General features: G+C 46.4%; 1 protein-coding gene across 1 annotated transcript in view; it reads left to right on the forward strand.

Annotated features, from left to right (window-relative positions):
- Positions 1-19,248, forward strand: part of DMC1 (DNA meiotic recombinase 1) — a 179,680-nt gene that overhangs the window by 23,392 nt on the left and 137,040 nt on the right. The window lies entirely within an intron of this gene.

Below are 19,248 nucleotides of genomic sequence, written 5' to 3' on the forward strand. Positions count from 1 at the left end.
TGTTTGGGAAATTTGTAAATAAAATTTTTTTCAATGTCACGATTTTCCGTGACCTGTAACGTTTTTATATTTGGAGATCTGGAGCTAAGTGAGGACCTGTGTTTTGCACCCTGAGCTGACGTTTTTACTGATACCATTTTTGGGTAGATACAATGTCTTTCATTGCTGTTGTGGCATCCAATAAAGCATGATTCTGGCATTTGGATTCTCTTTCTTGTTACACCGTTTTCCAATCAGATTAATTTATTTTATATTTCGATAGATCAGATATTTCTGATTGCAGCAATAGCAAATAAATGTATTTTTATTTATTTTTTTAATTGTTCTATTTCTAATGGGGCAAAAGGAGTTATTTGAACTTTTTTTTATATTTTTTAAAACTTTTTGTTTTACTTTTTACTGTGTTTACTAGTCCCCTTACGGGACTTAACCCCATTACGACCGCGTTACGTTTTAAAACGGCACTAAAAAAGGGTACTTATTCCTTTCTGCCGTTTTAAAACGGCAGTCGGAAAAAAGGATCTAGCGCCCCCCAGAGTCAGAAAATTTCCGGGGTCTCAGCTGCCGGGGGTAGCTGAGACCCTGGAGATCATGATTCGGGCCGGTTTTTCCGGTCCCCGCTCACCTGATGACCGGTATACACCGTATACCGATCATCAAGTTATAGTAAATGACCGCGCCGGTAAAAAATCATTTATCTCCCATCTGGCATGATCAAACATGCCAGATGGGAGATAAATCTTTTTCCCGGTTCCCTCCGGTCCCCTCGGTATCCCCAAAGTGCCCCCCCCGACCCCCAACCCCCTCCCGAAAATCCAAGATGGCCGCACGCATCGGAGAGCACAGCAGCGCGCCGGCCGCATTTACAGTGTTCCTATGGTTTCTGTCGTATGTGCCATAACACATACGACAGAAACCTGCTCCCTAGGCCCTGCCGGGTCCCCCCCTACCCTCCCCCTGGTGTCCCCCGGTGTCCCCCGGTGTCATACATACCGGAGCGCTGATCCCCCGTGGCCCCCTCCTCCGGCTCCTTCTCTGCAGACTCCGGTCACATGTGCAGAGCGCAGCTGTCAGCTTCCTGTGTTCAGGACGCTGGCTGCTGCTGCTGCTGCACAGAGTCTGCAGCTGTGACCCGGGGAGAGTGGGTGCAGATTCTTTGCACCCACTCTCCTCAAATGGAGGGTCTGCCCTCCTAGAAAATGGGGGATACGTTCCCTGAACGTGTCCCCCATATTCTAGAAGGTCCAGAGGCGACGTGGGACGTCCAAATGGATTACAGTGGATTTTTTTTTTCTTTTCAATAAATTGGTCAATCAGGGAATGTTTTGGGGAGTGTTTTTTCAAATAAATTTTTTTTTGTTGTCAATTTTTTTTTTATTACTGTCAATTAGTTATGTCGGGTATCTGATAGATGCCGTGACATAACTAATTGCTGGGCTTGATGCCAGGTGACATTACACACCTGGTATCAACCCCATTCATTACCCCGTTAGCCAACGCACCAGGGCGCGGGATGAGCTGGGGCGAAGCGCCAGAATTGGCGCATCTAATGGATGTGCCACTTCTGGGGCGGCTGCGGCCTGCTATTTTTAGGCTGGGAAGAGTCCAATAACCATGGCTCTTCCCATCCTGAAAATACCAGACCCCAGCTGTCAGCTTCACCTTGGCTGGTGATCTAATTTGGGGGGACCCCACGTTTGTTTTTTTTTTTTAATTATTTATTTATAAATAATTAAAAAAAAAAAAACAGCTTGGGGAGCCCTCCAAATTGATCACCAGCCAAGGTGAAGCTGTCAGCTGTGGTTTGCAGGCTACAGCTGTCTGCTTTACCCTAGCTGGCTATCAAAAATAGGGGGGACCCCACGTCATTTATTTTAATTATTTTTTTTTTTTTTGGGCTAAATACAAGGCTAGGCATCCTTTAGTGTCACATGAAAGGCACTAAAGGGCGCCAGCTTAGAATATGCAGGGGGGTGGGACGTTATATATGTTTGACATCTATCCATTCATCCATTGTAGCATTTTAGGCTATGTGCCCACAATCAGGGTTTGCAACGTTTTGGGCGCAGAGTGTTTTCCCTGCGTCCATAACGCTGCGTTGTGCAGTAGAAGCACAGTGGCAGGATTTTTAGAAATCCCGTGCCCACTGTTTCTTTTCTCCGCAGCATAAATCGACCTGTGGCGCAGCTTCCCGAGCCTCAGCATGTCAATTTATGCTGCGGAGATGAGTGTTCTTTGCAGGTAGAATAGAGCTAAAGTCCACAGCAGCCTGAACCCAAATCGTGGGCATGGGCAGCTGCGTTCTCCCGTGGACAACACTCACATTTCTGCAGGAGGCTGACACTGGGTACTAGACGCCGTGTCGCTGGATCATGGCCACATAGCCTAAAGGCTACTTTACACGCTGCGATATCTGTCCCGATATCGCTAGCGTGGGTACCCGCCCCCATCTGTTGTGCGACAAGGGCAAATCGCTGCCCGTGCCGCACAACATCGCGCAGACGCATCACACATACTTACCTGCCCGGCGACGTCGCTGTGACCGGCGAACCGCCTCCTTTCTAAGGGGGCGGTCCGTGTGGCGTCACAGTGACGTCATTGAGCGGCCGCCCAATAGAAGCGGAAGGGCGGAGATGAGTGGCCGGAACATCCCGCCCACCTCCTTCCTTCCTCATAGCGGCCGGGAGGCAGGTAAGGAGAGCTTCCTCGTTCCTGCGGCATCACACATAGCGATGTGTGCTGCCGCAGGAGCGACGAACTACATCGTTACTGCTGCAGTAACGATAATCGAGAATGGACCCCCATGTCACCGATGAGCGATTTTGCACGTTTTTGCAACGATGCAAAATCGCTCATCGGTGTCACACGCAGCAACATCGCTAATGCGGCCGGATGTGCGTCACCAATTCCGTGACCCTAACGACTCCGCATTAGCGATGTCGCAGCGTGTAAAGCCCCCTTAACAGTGAGAAATTTGTTGCTACAGCAACATTTTTGTGAAGTACCTGTGGATTCAAAATGTTTACTATACTCCTGAATAAAATACTTGAGGGGTCCAGTTTCCAAAATGAGGTCACTTGTGGGGGGTTTCTGATGTATAGGTACCCAAGGGGCCCTGCTAATGTGACATGGTGCGCGCAATTTACTTCAACTTTTCCAAAATTCAAATGGTGCTCCTTCCATTCCAAGCCCTCCCATTTATCCAAACATAGGTTTTTGGCCACATGTGGGGTATCCCTGCGCTCACAAGAAATTAGATAACAACCTGTGGGGTACACGTTTTGTTGTTGCCTCTTGAAAAAGTGAAAAATGTGTCGCTAAATCAACATTTTTGTGAAAAAAATGAAAATTTCAATATGGCAACCTAAGCTTATCAAATTCTGTGAAGTATTCGTGGATTCAAAATGCTCAATATACACCTAGATTAAAGCCTTGAGGGGTCTTATTTCCAGAATGGGGTCACTTGTGGGGGACCTCCACTGCTTAGGCACCTCAGGGGCTCTCCTAATGCAACATGGCGTCCGCTATTGATTCCAGCCAATTTTGCAGTCAAACTGCACTCCTTCTCTTCTGAGCCCTGTAGTGTGCCCAAACAGTTGATTTCCACCACATACAAGATATCAACAAACTCAGGAGAAATTGCGCAATAAATTTCATGGTGATTTTTTTCCTGTTACCCTTGTGAAAAAAAAAGCTACCTGGTTGAAGTAACAATTTTGTGGTAAAATTTTATTTTTTTATTTTCATGGCTCAACGTTATAAACTTCTGTAAAGCTCCTGGGGGTTCAGGGTACTCACCAAACATCTAGATAAATTCCTTGAGGGGCCTAGTTTCCAATATGGGGTCACTTGTGGTTTTTTTTGCTGTTTAGGTACCTTAGGGGTCCTCCAAATGCGACATGGTGCCCGCAATCTTTTTCAGCCAAATTTCCTTTCCAAAATTCAAATATTGCTCCTTCCGTTCCAAGCCCTCCCATTTCTCCAAACAAAGGTTTCAGACCACAAGTGAGGTATCACCGCGCTCATAAAAAAGTGGGTAACAAACATTGGGGTCAAATTTTTGGAATTACCTCTTGAAAAAGTGAAAAAATTGATGCTAAAGCAACATTTTTGAGAAAAAAATGAACATTTTCAATGTGACAACGTAACGTTATCAAAATCTGTGAAGTACTTGTGGATCCAAAATGCTCACTATACCCCTAGATAGAAGCCTTAAGGGGTCTAGTTTCCAAAATGGTGTCACTTGTGAGGGGTTTCTGCTGTTTAGGTACCTTAGCGGACATGTAAATGCAACATGGTGCCCGCAATCTATTTCAGCCAAATTTGCTTTCCAAAATTCAAATATTGCTCCTTCTGTTCCGAGCCCTCCCATTTGTCCAAACAAAGGTTTCTGACCACATGTGGGGTATTGGCGCGTTCATAAGAAAGTGGGTAACAAGTTTTGGGGTTCATTTTGTTGTGTTATTTCTTCTAAAAGTGAATAAATTTGGGGTAGAGCAACATTTTGGGTAAAATTTTATTTTTTGCTTTTCTCATTCCACTTTGCTTTAGTTCCTGTGAAGCACCTGAAGGGTTAATAAACTTCTTGGATGTGGTTTTGAGTACTTTGAGGGGTGCTGTTTTGAGAATGGTGTCACTTTTAGGTATTTTCTGTCACTTAGGCCTCTCAAAGTCACTTCAAATGTGATGTGGTCCCTAAAAAATGGTTTTGTGAATTTTGTTGAAAAAATGGGAAATTGCAGATGAACTTTGACCCCTTCTAACTTCCTAACCCCAAAACATTTTGTTTCAGAAATTGCGCTAATGTAAAGTAGACATGTGGGAAATGTTATTTATTAACTGTTTTGTGTGACATAACTCTCTGGGTTAAGGGCATAAAAATTAAAAGTTTGAAAATTGCAAAATTTTCAAAATTTTCATCAAATTTCCGATTTTTTCACAAATAAAAGCAAAAAATATCGTTCTAAATTTATAACTATCATGAAGTACAATATGTCACGAAAAAACAATGTCAGAATCACCGGGATCTGTTGAAGCGTTCCAAAGTTATAACCTCATAAAGGGACACTGGTCAGAATTGCAAAAAATGGCCTGGGCATTAAGGACAAAACTGGCTTCGTCCTTAAGGGGTTAAAGCTGTGATTGTCCGAACGCTTGTGCTGTACGGAGCAGTGCATCAGCATCAGCATCAGCATCAGCACTGCTCTGTACAGCAGAAATCACAATCTCCTATGAATGCCGGAAATGGGCTGGCATTCACAGGGGAGACACAATAACAGGCACAGGGGTCATCTGCTGACCCCCTGGCTGTCATGACAACCCCTTGGCACCCTGTGATCACGTCACAAGTGTGCTGATGGGAGCTGATGTGCCCCCCTGCCGGCATGTGTTAAATCCCGCTGTCAAAGATTGACAACGGGATTTAACTGGTTAAATCAGCCGTCCTGTTCAGTCAACAATGCGAGTTTGGAGTGCAAGCCTGCATCAAAGGTAGAGACACGACTTTTGACTTACATATATGTCAAAAGACGTAAAGAGGTTAAAGGAATGATCTCACATTTACAGAAATTCCTGCATCATAAATATGCATGTAAATACACTAATTGTTGTGTGTATATTTCTACTATTCACAAACTAATATTCTAAAGGATAAGGTCAGACACTGAGACTGATTGCATGCTGTTTTTTGTGTAATTAAACAGGCCCCTTTTTTTAATATATCACCCAAATTAAGCAAAAAAGGTGTCGGGAAGTCCAGGGTCAAATCCAAGTAGTCATCTGAGTGGTAAACAGCAGACTAGTGGGTTCAAGTGCTAGGTCATAATATAGAGGTGATCAACCAGGAATAAATACATCAGCAACAAAATAAAAACTAAACTGTTAACAGAGGCTTGTATGTGATGTATCAACCATTTGTAACACCCGTAGTGTGCTGCAATCTAATGTTATCTGTATTAGGGCTCCATTACACATCAGGAATTTTCCTTGTACTCAGAAATTGATGTGGGTTTAATCAGAGGTTTTGATCAGAGTATGATCAGAGTTTGACCATTAGGCCCTGAACACATGTTGAGTAGTTGTTTATTTTTTTTTTAACTCAGTATTTATAAACCAAAATCAGGAGCCGGAAAAAATACATAAGTGGTGCCTGTGTTTCTTTATCGTTCCTATGGGAGACCCAGACCATGGGTGTATAGCTACTGCCCCCGGAGGACACACAAAGTTACTACACTCAAAACGTGTAGCTCCTCCCTCCTAGCATATACACCCCCTGCTAGCCAGTTCTAGCCAGTTTCTTGCTTTGTGTCAGGAGGATCCACACACACACATGCATCCCTTTTTGATTTTTCATTTTTTACAAAGATTTGGAAGAAAAGCGGGTCCACTGGACCCCCGGCATGTCCCTTCACACTCCCCTGGCGGCAGTGCTGTTAAGGTTGACTTCAGGGCAGGAGCCCTTCATGCCGCGCTCCTTCAACATCCCTTAGGGGCTCTGATTTGAAGTGGGAGCCAACACGGTTCTCACTGCCTTGCAGGAGACCGGCCTCCATCCGCAGCCCTTGTGCAGGACCCTGCTGGACGGAGCACTGACCCCCACCCCACAGGGACTGGACCCTGCGTCTCAAAGCTAAGTATAGAGACGTTTATTCAGAGGGTCTTTCTGCATGTGGGGCACTTTTATTGGGGGGGACAGTGATTGCTAAATAATGCTGCTTTGTTTACTGTGTTTCCGGCCGGTTCCACAGTTTTTACTGAGAACCGCGCCGATGAGGCCTGATTTTCGGCCGCATGCATAACTTTAGGCCCCGGCTTCAGCCGCGGCCTAGTTTCGTTTCGTTCCCCTGCATGTCAGGCATGCAGGGGGACGCTGCAGAGCCGCCCACCGGCCGCTCTGCACAGGGGAGGACGCTCCGTTTTGAGGTGATGATTCCCTCCCCTGTACATCTCCTTCGCCCTCCGATTCCCGCTCCTGGGTTAACCCCCGCCTCCCCCTCACTCTGGCGCCATTTTCCAGCGTCTTAGTACACTGGTCGGCGCTGGCTGCCCTGCAGCACAGGGAGGGAATACTGGCTGAGGGTCCAGGCTTGGAATCCGGAGGGCACTCATAATATGGCCTGATAAGTCACAACCCCTGGTTGTGCACTTTTTATACACTCTCAGGCATTCTGAAGGAGTTAATTCTTTATCATAGAATCTCCTCCTCAGCAGCATGACACTCTCAGGCATGCTGAAGGAGTTAATTCTTTATCATAGAATCTCCCCCTCAGCAGCATGTCTCACTCTAGCAGCTAAGCTACAAGGTTCTACATGTGCTGCATGTAACCTCATATTGCCTGAACCGGCACACTGTAATGGTTCTTAGGTGGGAGTCCCCCCAGGCTGAACCCCTGTCTTGGGTATTCTACCCATGCTGGACAGAGCCCCCACCTCTGCAGCATGTCTCACAGAGCGAGGCTGCAGGCTGTTTCTTTATTATCCACTGCAGGTAGTCTCGTACGGCTATACCGAGCTCCTAACCACTGTGGCCCCTCAGCATGGGGGCTCATTAATGGTCCCTCCAGCTGCTCCGGTTTTGGTGGCTGACCCCCATAGGATTCCTATTTCCAGGGGTCGGCTGTCCCGGCATCTGCTGAGCATGCAGTTCCCCTCTCAGGGCGTTTTCTGCTCGCTCGGCCAAGCTCACAAGGGACTCTCCTTCTGGGCTCAGACCCCGTTCTCCTGACAGGGAGACGCAGGGTCCCCTGTCCTCCCCGTCCCGCAGCTCCGATTACGAGCTGATTCACCGGACGAGGAAGATGTCTCTACCGCGGACACGGACGCTACTTTATGTACATTGATCCGTCCGTAGGTGACGCAGATGCGAATGATTGGCTTGCGTCCATTATTCTTGTGTCCGCCTGATCAGGGGAGTATTCCCCGCTGGCAGAAAGGCACAGTTTACCTTTAGCAGGTCAAGGAGTGTGTTACTTAACCACTCCAGTTTTCAGGCCGCTGCGTCCAAGCCCACAGCCTATCCTGCAGACCCCACAGCGGGGTTCTGCTGCCTGTCTCCCCCTCCCTTCAGAGAGGGTAGCCACTCCGGTCTAGACTGCCCGGTTAGTTGTATCAGTGGCTGACGGCACCTCTATAGGATTCTACCGTACATTAATTTTGTACTGGACCTCACTCCGCTCTGAGATGAAGCGTGTTTCTGAGGACTGTGTTTCCCCTGTCCACCCATGGTGGTCAAGAAGTGGGCTCATTCACTTCAGGTGGCTCAGCCCGGACCGTTATGTCAGTGGCTGATGGCTCCTCACTTAAGGTTCTGCGGTCCGCCCGGTTGTCCTTTGGGCCAAGTCGGTATGGGAACGGCAGGAGCTTGTTCTCCTCAGCTTACAGCAGTGCGGTTTTTTGTAACTTCTCTGCTTCTCTGGAGGAGATGCATTCTCTCACAGGGACTCTATGCCCAAAACGGTTGCCTGAACTCCAGACTTCAGTCTTTTCATCCTCTGCCAGGTCTGCCATGCTAGACGCCGCACGGCGGTGGTCTGGGCTACCTTCCTCGCTATCCGCAGACTCCTGTGGCTTCGAAATTGGAAGGCAGATGCCTCTATGGAGGTTCCTGGCTGGGCTCCCCCTTGGTGGGCCCAGTTTCCCCGGAACCAAGCTGGGTGAAATTAAGGAAGCTCTTGGCGGGGAGTGTGCTTCCTCGCCACAATCCTAAACCAGGGAACCTGTCCAGGGCAGGAATCAGTTGAGGTTTCGGTGGTTTCCGTTCCTCCATCTGATCGTCCTCTAGCTCGGCCAAGGTTCATAGAACCAAATGGCTCGAAGCTGCGTCTTCAGAAGACCGCAGGAGATGCTGCCACTGAGCCAGCTTCCTCCGAGCTATCTAGCCACGCCAACAACCTCCTTGGTCGGTGGCAGGCTCTCTCCACTTGGCGACATATGGTTCTAACACGTCTCCGTTCAGTGGGGGCGGGATTATATCTCCCATGGCTACAGGATGGAATTCTGTCCACCCGCCAAACAGATTTTTTCTGTCAACTCCTCCCGGCTCCAAGGCCGCCGCCTTCTCACAGGCCGTGGCATTTCTTGCAGACCAATGGAGTAATTGTACCGGTTCCCGACTGGGAACGGTTCTGAGATTTTTGCTTAAATCTATTCCTAGTCCCCGAAGAGGGCGGTGCCTTCCGACCTGGATCTTTAGCTTTTCAAGCATAGTCAGGTGTGGCGTTTTCACATGGAGTCTCGGTCTTGTTCCGTGTGTTTTTCACCGGATCAATCAAGAACCCAAGGAGATTCCCTAGCAGCCATCGGCATCAGAGATGCCTATCTGCAGGGGTCAATCGCAGTTTCACACCAGCGTTGACTACGTTTTGACAATCGGAGTGGTCCAATTCGTGGCTCTTCCCTTGGGGTTAGCCACGGCCCCTCGAGTATTCTCATTGGGGCAGCTGTGATTAGGGTCCTGCACCCCTAGGGATTGGCAGTGATCTTTTGCCCTGGACGGCCTTCTTGTCGGGGCTTCATCCAGTGCTGACTCTTAGCAGAGTGCTTCGCTCACTCTCGCCACTCTAACCTATTCGGGTGGCTTGTCTTTCTGCCCAAGTCCACTCTGACTTCGAACCAGAGGTTCTCAGGGACGCAATTCGAGTCTCTATCGGCACTTGTGAAGCTGCTCTTAGTCGATCAGTAGTCCCTCCGCTGGCGGTCGGCGTCGTTCTATCAGACACCATATACAGGTGCTGGTCAGACGGTGGCATCAATGGAAGCGATTCCTTGCCCAGTTTCTCCTGCGTCCTCTGAGATTGGATGTTTTCCGCTGTACAAGCGAACTCCCTCCTCCCACGGGGTGGTGGCTTCGCCACTGACCAGAGGCTCGTTTCAGTGGTGGCTTCGGCCACTCTGTCTCAGGAGCGCTCCTTCCTGGCCCCGTCCCGGGTGAGCCTCACCAGGATGCTAGTCTATCCGCCTTGGGAGCAGTATATCTCCACCGTGGAGCGCAGGGCGCTTGGACTCTGTCCGAATCAGCCCTCTGGATCAATGTGCTGGAAATCAGAGCTGTATTCTAGCTCTCTAAGCCTTCACCATCTGTTGGCGGCTAGGCACATTCGAGTCCAGTCGGACAACGTGACAGCGTTTTTCCTACATCAGCTTCCAGGGCGGGACACTCAGCCGCCTGGCAATCTTGGCGGCTCAACATTCTTCAGTGGACAAGGGACTCCTAGTCCACCGTATCCGCAGCCCACATCCTAGATGTGAAAACTGCGAGGCAGACTATTTCAGCTGTCCAACCGTGGTCCACAATCCTCAGGTTTTGCGGTAGACACACTGGTTCATGTTTGACCCCAGCTTCGTCTCTTTACGTATTTTACCCTCTACCTCTTGTCCAGAGTCCTGCGCAAGATCAGTAAAGAGGGCCGTCGGGTCATTCTCATACTCCAGACTGACCCAGGCAGGCTTGGTACTCTGACCTGCTCCTTCTGTCCGTTGGGTTGCCATGGCATCTTCCGGACCGTCCAGACCTTTTCTCAAAAGGTCCGTTTTTTCCGTCAGAATTCTGGATTCTCAGATTGACGGCGTAGCTCTTGAGTCCCGGATCTTGGCGACTTCTGGTATCCTTCCTGAAGTCATCTCCGCTATGACTCGAGCTCCAAAGTGTCCTTTGACCTTTTTGGCCTTGCCGACCCTCCTGTCCCTTCCACAGTCCGGTCTACAGCTAGGACTATCCCTCATTAAGGGACAGGTCTCGGCTCTGTCAGTATGTGCCAGCGGCGTATCGTCCGGCTGGCTCCGGTGCCCTCCTTTAAGGGCGCATCTCACATCATTCCGCCTTTCCGGCGGCCTATGGAGCCCTGGGACCTTAATCCGGTCCTCCCGGTTCCCGGAAACCTCCCTTTGCGCCTCTTGGGGAGGTTTCTTTGTTTCATCTTTCACAGAAAGTAGTCTTTCTAGTGGCTATATTTTCCCGCCAGAGAGTTCTGGCTGCACTCTCTCGGAGTCACCCCCTTTTTTTGGTCTTTGCATCAAGACAAGGTGGTCTCCGTCCGACTCCGGACTTTTTTCCCTAAGGTGGTTACTGCTTCCACCTTATCCGGGGCAATTTTCCTGCCTTCCTTTTGTCCGGCTCCTGTTCATCGCTTGAGGAAGCGTTGCATATCCTGGATCTGGTGCGGGCGCTCCGGATCTATGTGTCTCGCACCGCCGTTATTAGGCGGTGCACCTCTCTCTGGTGCTGACTGCTAGTCAGCGTAGCGGTCTCTCGGCATCTAAGCCGACCCTGGTTCGTTGGCTTAGGTCGGCCATTTCGGAGACCTACAAGTGTACTCAAGTGCCTTCCCCGCCGGGGATCAGAGCACATTTGATCAGACCTGTCGGCGCCTTTTTGGGCTTTCAGGCACCAGGTTACGGCTCAGTAGGTCTGTCAGACTGCAGCTCGAATTAGTCTGCATACTTTTTCGAAGCACTACCCAAGGCATGCTCATGCTTTGGCAGACGCGGGCTTGGGCAGACGCATCTTTCCGGCGTCTGTCGCCCATTTGTGAAGTTAGGTTTGCCTGCTTCTCAGTTGTCTGTTTATTCCCACCCATGGACTGCTTTTGAACGTCCCATGGTCTGGGTCTCCCATAGGAACGATAAAGAAAAAGAGAATTTTGTTTACTTACCGTAAATTCTTTTTCTTATAGTTCCGTCATGGGAGACCCAGCACCCTCCCTATTGCCTGTTGGCAGGTTTCTTGTTCCGTGTGTCTTCACCGGCTGTTATTGTTGTAGACAGAGGTTCCGGCTCTTCCGGATTTTACTCTCTCTTCTTGTGGGTGGATGTCCTCCTTCAGCTTTTGCACTAAACTGGCTAGAACTGGCTAGCAGGGGGTGTATATGCTAGGAGGGAGGAGCTACACGTTTTGAGTGTAGTAACTTTGTGTGTCCTCCGGGGGCAGTAGCTATACACCCATGGTCTGGGTCTCCCATGACGGAACTATAAGAAAAAGAATTTACGGTAAGTAAACAAAATTCTCTTTTTCTTTTATACTTTTCCTGTGATTGGCTACAAATACTGAGGTAAAAAAACTCACCAAATACTCATCATGTGCTTGTGACCTTAGTGTTTCTTCCGTTTTTCTTAGATGGAAAAAAAAACAAAACTGACGGAAGTTTCCCAAGCTACTATTATTAAACAGACCATGACAAATGGACAGCACATGGATGGTATCCGAGTACTGTCTGATTTTTTCCACAGATCCATAGACCTGCATTTGTGAGGTTGATCCGATATTGGTATAAATATTGGAGAGGTTTCCTTGTTTATGTGAGTACCAATCAGTGCGAGAATAAAACGGACATGTGGACTACCACATAGACAATCATAAGTATGAGTACCAGATATCACTCAAACAAAAAAACTGATGTCTGAATGAGCCCTAACAGTACACTGAGGAAATCAGCCAGCTCTAAATAGGGTTCCCGTGGGCAAGCTTTCTAAGGCCTAAGCCACATGGCAAGAAAATCGGTGCGAGTGGAGTGCGATAAAACATCGCATTCCCCTCGGACCAATTCTAGCCTGTGTGTCAGCGCACATGAGCGATTATTTTCTCAGCCCTAATCGGATCGAGAAAACAATCGCAGCATGCTGCGATTGTAATATGAAACTCTTTTCTCTTGCACCCATTCAAGTGAATGGGGCGAGAGAAAAATCGCACTGCACTCGCTGTACACCGGTGTACCGCGAGTGCAGAGCGAGAATCGCAATAGCCGGCTATGGAAGAGAGAGGGAAAAAAATCCCTCCCTCCCCTCCTCCGTGCCGGCCCGCCCCTCCACAGCACTGGCCCACCCCTCCTCAGTGCCAGCCCGCCCCCACAGCTGAGGTCCGCTCGCACAGTCGGACCTCAGGCGCAGGGACACTCGCATGACACTCGGCTCCTGCTGTGCTGCCAGCGCGAGCCGAGTGTCATGCGAGGATCAAACTAGTGCCCCGTGTGGCTCTGGCCTAACAGTTTCTCAGTTTAGCAGGTCCCGCAGGAACCCTGGCCTTTACTATTTAACTACTATACAGGGATAGAGGCAGAGGTTGTAGTAGAGGATACAGCCATAACATTTTGTAATAGTTCTACTGGGCACGCTAAAAAAAGGGAAGGAAATCGAGCAGACATTTTGGCTTTACGTAAGGGTGGTGAGCCCCAGGTGTTACAATATTCGTGCTGATTAGGCCAAGTATAAAAACTAGTCCTGATTTCGGGAGTGTGCTTGCTCTCTATAAGAAATAAATAGAAAATGAAATAAAAGAATAAAAATAAAAAAATAAAAGAAATATGAGGTATGTAAAATTTTGGTGTCTGCATTCATTTTGGGATACGACGGAAAGAGTAAAAAACACTATGGAGCTGAATTTTGAGATTGGGGTTGCGCATGTCAGTCTTAATGAAGGGCTTGCAGGAGTAGGATGCGCTGAATTAATTAAGAGGTGCATGTCACTCAATTAATTTGGTGCGTTTTCTTAGGGATGTGCGCCTCCCTGTTCCACTACTCCAGTCAAGAAGTGGAGTAGCATTTCTGGCATAAGAAACTCCAACACCGACACTTATGTTGAATTTGAAGGGCTGGTATAGCCACACCGTTTCCCACCTCAGCCTCTCTTGTGCCCCACTCATTTTGTAGCAACCCCATTTCCTTGAGATGGCTGGATTGTCATTGTAAATAAGCTCTTGTACCTTGCCCCCCCCCATATCTCACTCTAGATGGTAAGCTCTCACGAGCATTATTGTCTTTTTTTCCCCCTCTAAATATTGTATTTTCTATAACTGTTACTTGTTTGTAAATATTCCTCCTGATTTGTAAAGCGCTGCGGAATATGTTGGCGCTATAGAAATAAAGGTTATTATTATTATTGAAACAGCTTAAAAATAGCGTTAAAATGCCAAATGTCACAAATTTTCATGCGCTACTCCGCGTTATGCAAACAAATTATAACTTTTTTTACAACAGTTTTCTGGTGAAAACACTGATGAATTGCCGCTTCAAAGTAATTTAAATGTGTTTTTTTGGGGTGATGTATTATATAAATGACTAGGATATAAGAGAAAAAAGAACTCCCTTTTCTAGAATTTACTTTATGTCCCTTATGAAAGGTTAAAAAGGAGCTAATGTGACAATGTTTAAACATTTCCATGTACAGTAGTATGTAAATCTTATCGCACACCTGGTCAAAATTTCTCTTATTGGGAACATTTAAGCAAGTTGAAGATTACCATAAATGATCTCTGAAAGGCATACAGTTAAAGATGACACATTTTCTTTATTTTTTTTGCCTAACATACAATCTTTTACATTTTAAAAATTACAAAAAGGAAAATGGGCTGATGCAAAAGTTTGCCCATCCTTGGAGATTTGTGTGCTCAGATAATTTTGACCAAGGTTTCAGACCCTAATTAGCCTGTTAGGATTATGGCTTGTTCATTGTCATTGTTAGGAAAGCCAGGTGATACAAATTTCACAGCTTTAGGGCTCCGCCACACATCCGTGAAAACCACGTCCGTGTAAAACGGGCCGTTTTTGGGGTCCGTTTTCCGTTTTTTAGGTCCGTTTTTATGGTTTGTGTGGCCTGCGTGTGTATCCCGTATGCTAGCCGTATGTGCGTGTGGAATGTCCGTGTGTGCGTGAGTGAAATAACTGACATGTGTATGTGTTGTCCGTGTGAAATGTACGTGTGTGATGCAAAATGTCGTTACTACATGTCGGAAGACAGAGTAGCGGGATGAGAATGAACTCGGGTGAACTTCACCCGACTTCATAGTCATGCTGCGGCTCTGTCTGTGTGCCGTGTACTGATTAGCGGTCACCTGTGAAGGATTCACCGGTGACCGCTAATCCCCCGAGTGACTGAAGTGTCCCCCCCTCTCTCATACTCACCGATCCCCGATCACCGGCGCTGCACGGCGTTCACACTGCTTCGGCGGCTTTTTCTAATTTGAAAAAGCCGGCCGCTCATTAATCAATCACGTATTCCCTGCTTTACCCGCCCACCGGCGCCTGTGATTGGTTGCAGTCACACACACCCACCACGCTGAGTGACAGCTGTCTCACTGCACCCAATCACAGCAGCCGGTGGGCGTGTCTATACTGTGCAGTGAAAAAAAAAATAAAAATAATTAATAAAAACGGCGTGCGGTCCCCCCGCATTTTAATACCAGCCAGATAAAGCCATACGGCTGAAGGCTGGTATTCTCAGGATGGGGAGCTCCACGTTATGGGGAGCTCCCCACCCTAACAATATCAGTCAGCAGCCGCCCAGAATTGCCGCATACATTAGATGCGACAGTTCTGGGGCAGTACCCGGTTCTTCCCGATTTACCCTGGTGCGTTGGCAAATCGGGGTAATAAGGAGTTATTGGCAGCCCATAGCTGCCAATAAGTCCTAGATTAATCATGTCAGGCGTCTATGAGACACCTTCCATGATTAATCTGTAAGTTACAGTAAAAAAACACACACACACCCGAAAAAATCCTTTATTTGAAATAAAAAACACAAACAAATTCCCTCATTACCAATTTATTAACCCCGACAAACCCTCCATGTCCGGCGTAATCCACGGACCTCCAGCGTCGCGTCCAGCTCTGCTGCATGGAGGTGACAGGAGCAGTAGAAGACACCGCCGCTCCGGTCACCTCCACGCAGATAATGAGATGAGTAGAGGGATCAGCTGCTGTCACTGAGGTTACTCGCGGCCAACGCTGGATCCAGCGGTGGCCGCGAATTACCTGACTGACAGCAGCTGATCCCCCTACTCATCTCATTATCTGCGTGGAGGTGACCGGAGCGGCGGTGTCTTCTACTGCTCCTGTCACCTCCATGCAGCAGAGCTGGACGCGACGCTGGAGGTCCGTGGATTACGCCGGACATGGAGGGTTTGTCGGGGTTAATAAATTGGTAATGAGGGAATTTGTTTGTGTTTTTTATTTCAAATAAAGGATTTTTTCGGGTGTGTGTGTTTTTTTACTGTAACTTACAGATTAATCATGGAAGGTGTCTCATAGACGCCTGACATGATTAATCTAGGACTTATTGGCAGCTATGGGCTGCCAATAACTCCTTATTACCCCGATTTGCCAACGCACCAGGGTAAATCGGGAAGAGCCGGGAAAAGTGCCAGAGCAGTCTCATCTCATTGATGAGGCTATTCTGGGCATCAGAGGGCCGATATTGTTAGGCTGGGGGGCTCCCCAGACCGTGGGGCTCCCCATCCTGATAATACCTGCCTTCTGCTGTGTTACTTTCCCTGGCTGGTTTCAATTTGGGGGGGGGACACACGTTTTTTTTTTTAAAATTAATTAATTAATTTTGCTGTACAGTTTAGTCACGCCCACAGGCATATGTAAACTGATGATGTCATTAGGGGGCGACAAAGCGCGTAGCCGTCTGAGACCTGTACATATCCTCAAGGCATCATGGCTTGTTTTTGGAACACTAAAGGGATTATTATTGGAGAAACACATGTTGTGAGTATTTGTTTATCATATTTTGCAGACTTGAACATAATAATATTGTTCCGTCGTGTTCCACATTTAGCCAAGTAGTGATTTAGTTGGTAATACAATTACCAAGAATATATGTGTAATGTTTATCATGTTTACATGATCATCCTATTATTTATAATCTGTTAAATGATTTTTTAAAAAATACAAGCTATTTAACAATAAAAAAAAAAAACAAATAAATGAACATAGTGATATTTAAAACAAAACAGTCTTTATTTAACATCATAAAGAATGTGAAATAATATTGGAACATTGGTATGAAGCTACTTAGAAGATTTCAATTGCGTAAAGTTAGCTTTGAAAAAACATATGTAAAAACAAATTATTTTTAAAACATACATTATTGTTAATTAACCCCTTAGTGACGGAGCTAATTTTCACCTTAATGACCAGACCAAATTTTGCAATTCTGACCAGTGTCACTTCATGAGGTTATAACTCTGGAACGCTTCAACGGATCCCGGTGATTCTGAGATTGTTTTTTCGTCACATATTGGACTTCATGTTAGTACCAAATTTAGGACAATATTTTTTGCGTTTATTTATGAAAAAAATTGAATATTGGCAAAAATTTTGAAAATTTTGCAATTTTCAACTTTTGAATTTTTATACCGTTAAACCAGAGATTTCTGTGACACAAAATAGTTAATAAATAACATTTCCCACTTATCTACTTTACATCAGACCAATTTTGGAAACAAAATTTTTTTTTGTTAGGAAGTTAGAGGGGTTCAAAGTTTATCAGCGATTTCTCATTTTTACATCAAAATTTACAAAACCATTTTTTTAGGGACCACATCACATTTGAAGTGACTTTGAGAGGCCTAGATGATAGAAAATACCCAAAAGTGACACCATTCTAAAAACTGCACCCCCCAAAGTACTCAAAACCACGTTCAAGAAGTTTATTAACCCTTCAGGTGCTTCACATGAACAAAAGCAATGTGGAATGAAAAAAAAGCAAAAATTAAATTTTACCTAAAAATGTTGCTCTAACCCAAATTTATTCACTTTTAGAAGAAATAACACAACAAAATGGACCCCAAAACTTGTTCCCCACTTTCTTATGAACGCGCCAATACCCCACATGTGATCAGAAACCTCTGTTTGGACAAATGGGAGGGCTCGGAACAGAAGGAGCAATATTTGAATTTTGGAAAGCAAATTTGGCTGAAATTGATTGCGGGCACCATGTTGCATTTACAGGTCCGCTAAGGTACCTAAACAGAAGAAATCCCTCACAAGTGACACCATTTTGGAAACTAGACCCCTCAAGGATTCTATCTAGGGGTATAGTGAGCATTTTAGATCCACAGGTACTTCACAGATTTTGTTAACGTTACGTTGTCATATTGAAAATTTTAATAATTTTCTCAAAAATGTTGCTTTAGCATCAATTTTCTCACTTTTTCAAGAGGTAATTCCAAAAATTTGACCTCAAGGTTTGTTAACCACTTTTTTATGAGCGCGGTGATACCTCACATGTGGTCTGAAACCTTTGTTTGGACAAATGGGAGGGCTTGGAACGAAAGGGGCAATATTTGAATTTTGGAAAGGAAATTTGGCTGAAAAAGATTGCGGGCACCATGTCACATTTGGAGGACCCCTAAGGTACCTAAACAGCAGAAACCCCGCACAAGTGACCCCATTTTGGAAACTAGGCCCCTCAAGGAATTTATCTAGATGTTTGGTGAGTACCCTGAACCCCCAGGTGCTTCACAGAATTTTATAACGTTGAGCCATGAAAAAAAAAAAATAAAATTTTACCACAAAATTGTTATTTCAACCAGGTAGCTTTTTTTTTTACAAGAGTAAAAGGAAAATATTCAGCATAACATTTATTGTGCAATTTCTCCTGAGTTTGGCGATACCTTATATGTGGTGGAAATCAACTGTTTGGGTGCACAGCAGGGCTCGGAAGGGAAGGAGTGCCATTTGACTGCAAAATTGGCTGGAATCAATAGCGGACGCCAGGTTGCATTTGGAGAGCCCCTGAGGTGCCTAAACAGTGGCTGTCCCCCACAAGTGACTCCATTCTGGAAACAAGACACCTCAAGGCTTTTATCTAGGTGTATAGTGAGCAGTTTGAATCCACGAATACTTCACAGATTTTGATAAGCTTAGGTTGCCATATTGAAAATTTTCATTTTTTTCACAAAAATGTTGCTTCAGCATCAAATTTCTCACTTTTTCAAGAGACAACAACAAACCGTGGACCCAACAGGTTGTTATCCAATGTCTTATGAGCACAGGGATACCCCACATGTGGCCAAAAACCTCTGTTTGGATAAATGGGAGGGCTTGGAATGGAAGGAGCACCATTTGAATTCTGGAAAAGTTGAGATAAATTGCGGGCACCATGTCACATTTGCAGGGCCCCTTGGGTACCTATACATTCGAAACCCCCCACAAGTGACTCCATTTTGGAAACTGGATTTTATTCAGGAGTATAGTAGCATTTTGAATCCACAGGTACTTCACAAAAATGTTGCTGTAGCAACAAATGTCTCACTTTTAGGCTATGTGGCCATGATCCAGCGACACGGCGTCTAGTACACAGTGTCAGCCTCCTGCAGAGATGTGAGTGTTGTCCACGGGAGAACGCAGCTGCCCATGCCCACGATTTGGGTTCAGGCCGCTGTGGAGCTCTATGCTACCTGCAGAGAACACTCATCTCCGCAGCATAAATTGACATGCTGAGGCTCGGGAAGCTGCGCCACAGGTCGGTTTATG

Source organism: Anomaloglossus baeobatrachus, chromosome 8, assembly GCF_048569485.1.
Source record: "Anomaloglossus baeobatrachus isolate aAnoBae1 chromosome 8, aAnoBae1.hap1, whole genome shotgun sequence".
Taxonomy (NCBI): Eukaryota; Metazoa; Chordata; class Amphibia; order Anura; family Aromobatidae; genus Anomaloglossus; species Anomaloglossus baeobatrachus.